We start from the raw sequence: 4,884 nt of genomic DNA on the forward strand, positions 1-4,884 counted from the left end.
TTTCTAAGAAAAACGACATGATGGCAACTTTGGGAAGTTGAGCGACATCCGCGCAGACTTCCGCTATGGCAGCAATACAATACAACCCATCCACTTAAAATTGCCTTGCAAAGGAGTCCAATTATCCAACAATCTTCTTGAATCAACACACCTGCTGAATTGTTCGGATGTCCATGCGTCCACACGAGCAAGGATGCCGGTCCGCTTCGTTTTGTCGTACACATCTTGGGCTGTTTGTTTCAACTGCAGTATGCGTGTTGTGGCGCAGATGCACTCGGGCAATAAACCTTATCTCTACTCTCAGAGTTGGATCAAGTCAGGAAGCTATGGTAGCCAACGATAACCGAAATTCTTGGTTTTATGTCAAAATGAAAAATTGAATTGGTCACAAAATACATGGGAAAGATGAGTTTTTGGAATCAAACATTAAAAATCTGCAATTTTATGACATTGATTCATATGGGGTCAGCTTATCATTTGGTGTGTACCAATGAAAATGTCAACAGGCTACTGAACCAAAAAAACAAAGCCCCCCACCACCCGAAATGTATCATACAAAAATGAAATAAACACAATTATTTTTCATAGATTCAGAACAAAAACGCATCCAATCACCCCAATTTTATGTACATGGATTTTTGTGCGTGTATGTGGTTTATTTTCCTTTTTTAAAATTTTATTTCAGAAAACAAGGTCTTTGATTCCACAGTGTTCACTGTAGTACTCAAAAAAAAAAAAAAACCTCACGGTCCCATTTACTCTGATTTTAAAAGTTTACTTTACGCTGTTCTCTATGGGCCCCAATGTATCCAGCGAGACATCTCAGTTTGGTTGGTTGATCTCTGGATGTATTATATTATTGTATCATTATTATTATTATTGTTTTATGAAGGCTTAACATAAACCACTCATGTTGGAAGCTGGTGTGTACCAGAAAACGGTTCTATGAAAGTTGTATGACTGACATTAAGGGCACATTTTCTTGTCTTAACATATGTAAATAAAACACCGAGTGTGTTTAACAAGGAGCATAAAGACTCTGGTTGTTATTATGTCGACACTGAGCAGAAAAAGGCCGGAATTGAGATTTGAACCCGAAACCCCCCGTCTGCGTGCTACCAGCGCCCACGGCTCTCTTCCGTTATGGCAACAAAACAAAAACAAAATACAATCCTTGCGTGTCACCGCTGTTCATCCCTCAACTTTGCGCAGTCGTTTCGTGCAGCTCTTTATTTATGCCCCTCGACCCTGTTATGCAAATACGTCCCCATTACACTAATTGGCATTGTGAGGGTTGAATATTTTACATGAATGGTCTCCACTGCACATTCCGGTGACTATGGGTTGCGGCATGACATCGCACGCTCTAATGTGCTAATGGTAATTACACACACAATAGCCCACGCTCACACACAACCGCAGGTATCAATGGACAAACAAAGGTCAGGCAATTTACGCACGGTGCCCGTCATATTAGCCAAATGAAGCAGAGCTGAATAGAATAATGGTAGTGCTGACAAGAAAAAACATCTTGACTGTCTATCAAGAGGTGTGTGTATGTGTGTGTATCGTGTCCGTGTGTGTGGGACCATGCTGCATGGCCGCCCGCGAATGATGCGGTCGTTACTTGTGGCCGCATGCGGAGAGGAGACGCTTGGTGTGATCTCTGGGTGTGACGTGTGATTACCGGAGAACACCGGGCTGTGTTTTACACTGTGAGAATTTCACTTGCAAAAATAAGTCAGAGTACATTTGGGTTTGTCTTCTTTTTATTTAACATTGTCGAATTATCTGGATAACATCTGACACTAAGTCAAACCGGCACTGTGATGATAGAAAACTTTATGACTTTCATGACACTGGTCAAGACATTTTTAAATCAGAGATACAAAAGAAAATATCTATAAAAAAAAAATAAAAAAAAGGAAAGACAATTTAGAAGTCGGCATCAAAAATACTTTTCGGGACACATAGAGCCATCTCTGATTCAAAATTGCTGTTGATGAGTGTTATTACTGAGTAACGCCTTGTTTTCAGTCCACTCTTACTACATAATTCATACTGAGCCGCAGATAAACTGTTCTTCCTTTAAGGGCATCCACTCTTCTGCTAAGACTTTCTGGGAAATTTGGGTGATCACTGATGTTGGACCTGAGAGAGGGCCTGGCTCACAGTATCAGTTCAAGTTCACCCGTCTCTCCAAAATATCTTTGAAAGATGACAAATCAAGAACAGGAGTTGGATGGAGTGACAACCATATTTGGTCATATCAACTTAAATAGTGCCATGTGACTTCACCGAGCCAAATTTTAAGTAAAATGGAATGGAAGTCAACTTGACTCTCGCCCGTAGGTGGAAAAGGCTCAAGCTCACCGTGAACCTAACGAAGACAAGTCATCCAGAACATTTTACAAAACCTTTTGAGACATGATTTTAGTATGCTGAGGAAGTCAATGTTTCGCAAAGTCTCATGGGAGGCAGGTCCAAAGATGAATGTCAGAGATGTGCAACGCTCTGCATCTTAAGAATGTTGATGTGAAGTGTTGTGTAATGACGGGAAGCTCAGAAGCATAAAAGAGCAAGAGTGGAGCTAAAAGGCGGTAGCTGAATCTTGAAATCAGTGCTATTGTTGCGTGCGTGCGTGTGTGCGCGCGCGTGGGCGACGTGCGTCCCAATTTTATCCAATCTAAAAATGGATGTTGATTGTGTTTGTGTGGAAGATATTTCCAAGTTTTTTGTTTTGCAGGCCCCCTGAGATAGCCTTGGCCAGCCCCTGGCCCCCCGAGGACAAAATTCGAGCTCTGCCACTGCTCCCTGGCTCTGAAATTTTCCATCAGGGTTGCCTTGGTGCAAAAGAGATGGGCAGGAATGGGGATTAGAGTTGATCCATGCAAATTAAAAGCTTGTGAAGGAAACCCTGCAGGGCTGCGTGAGCAGGATCCCCAATGCAGGATTTTTAAGTACGCGTGAAGTGTGTGTGTGCGCTTTACATTGCTCATTAAAAACATCCCTTCCTCAGTTTTTTTTTGGTTGCCTTTTATTCATCTTAACAATTAAAGTGATGCTGATGAAAGAGCTTTGTTTTTTTTGGTGTGCCTTTTTTCCTAGAAGTCTCCCATGGCAAAATCCGAAGTAATCTCCGATCAAAATATATCCCCAAGGCAAATGTTTTAAACTGCAGGATTACCCGAAACGCACTGCAAACATCACGACTGCAACTGAGGTTTGTCTTTACAATGTGTCCTGAGTGACAGACGGGAGGTTTATTTTGTAAGAGATTTGCATCTGCTTGCAGTACGCACGCCCACTTGATGTGTGAGAGGCGTGAGAGCGCATGACTTGACTCTCATTTGCATGACAACTGCAATGTAAAGAGCAGGAAACGCGGCTCCTTCAAACCCCTGCGTACTCACTGTCGACAACGTACCGAGGACACAAACGCCCGTGTGTGTGTAGACGGATCCTCGCGCTTCCTGGAACATCCTTTAACTTCATTACAACGCTCCCATTAGATACTCATTTCGAATCATATTGCTCTACAATCCAATCATGCTGCATTAATGAATCTATTAGTGCCAACAGTGTGCACGTGATGTGTTTTGACCTGAGCTGTAGTATTTCCTTGTTTGTGCGGAGAGGGTGTGAATGACGCAATCATTTCAGCGTCACAAAGCTTTATTCGCAAGCCTCTCTCAAGGCCATGTCACAGAATAAGGATCCAGGGATCTCGAGGAAGAGGTAGCGCTCTCTGAGGCTTTGCAAAGAGCAGCTTCAAGCAGGGAAACTTAAAGTCCAGAATCTCAAGACGGGGTAAATGTTCGGTTTTGAATTATGAAGCAATGTCTGTGCCAGACCAAAGCTACAGAAAGAAGAAATAAGAGCTGATGGCTTGAATCTTCGATGAGCTACCTTGGCAAGCGGAATGAAGTCATTCTCTTTGTGCTAATAAATGCTTCATTGGGTTTTGGCCTGATCTTGGAATGGAGAATCCAGCTCACCCCTGACGCTGGTGAGGATACAGAAAATGAATGGATGGAAAATAGGGGATCGGAATGTTCAGCCTGTCTATTCTGGTTCCATCCTTTTTATCACTCCCCTTTGCACAAACTCATCCCTGTACACAGTGGTGCACCCCCGCACCCCCTCACACACACAACACACAAAATGCTTTCATGCTCTGCACAAGATTGGAAACTTGAAATTTAAATATGCTCGAACAGTAAACATTCCCCTGACCTGTTTGACTTCTGACTTTTGTGAACTCGCACTATTTGCCTTCTTCTTTCAGCTGCAAAAACAATCTAATGGCATTTTGTTCATTTGTGTGTGTCTATGTGACAGTACTGATGTTTTGGTAATTTTTCAACCTTTCGCGGTAAGTAAATGGGAAAATGTGTTTTGTGTGTTTTCAGGCAGCAGATGGTTTGTCTACATCAAGAACATTTGCCTGCACAGAGGCACAGTGTCATGTTTTGACAACCGCTGGCCTGACATGTCAATGGAAACATGTCATCAAAGCAGTAAAAAAAAAAAAAAAAATGCTTCCAATTAGAGGACTTCCTGATGAGGTTTACAAAGACAAACAACATGTGCAATATTTCCCATCACTGTAAGTCACATTGCTTGTGTAAAAGCTTTTGAGTGTGGCCAAACCTTGACGATAAAGTTTCAAGAACTGAAAACACGTGTTCTGTTTGAATGAGTCAACTTTGTAGCGTTGTGTGATGTCTCCACTTGTGAATTGTTCTGTTTTTCTGAGACTTGCTGGCCGTGTGCGTTGGAGTACAAAAAGACAGCTTTTTTTGAAGGTTCAAAGAAGCTCTTGTAGAATTCCACCAAATCCAAGTAGCATCTAACTTCTCAGGATTTATTGGTCCAACTGCT

This window comes from Hippocampus comes, unplaced genomic scaffold (assembly GCF_001891065.2).
Source record: "Hippocampus comes isolate QL1 unplaced genomic scaffold, H_comes_QL1_v1.1 scaffold29, whole genome shotgun sequence".
NCBI lineage: Eukaryota > Metazoa > Chordata > Actinopteri > Syngnathiformes > Syngnathidae > Hippocampus > Hippocampus comes.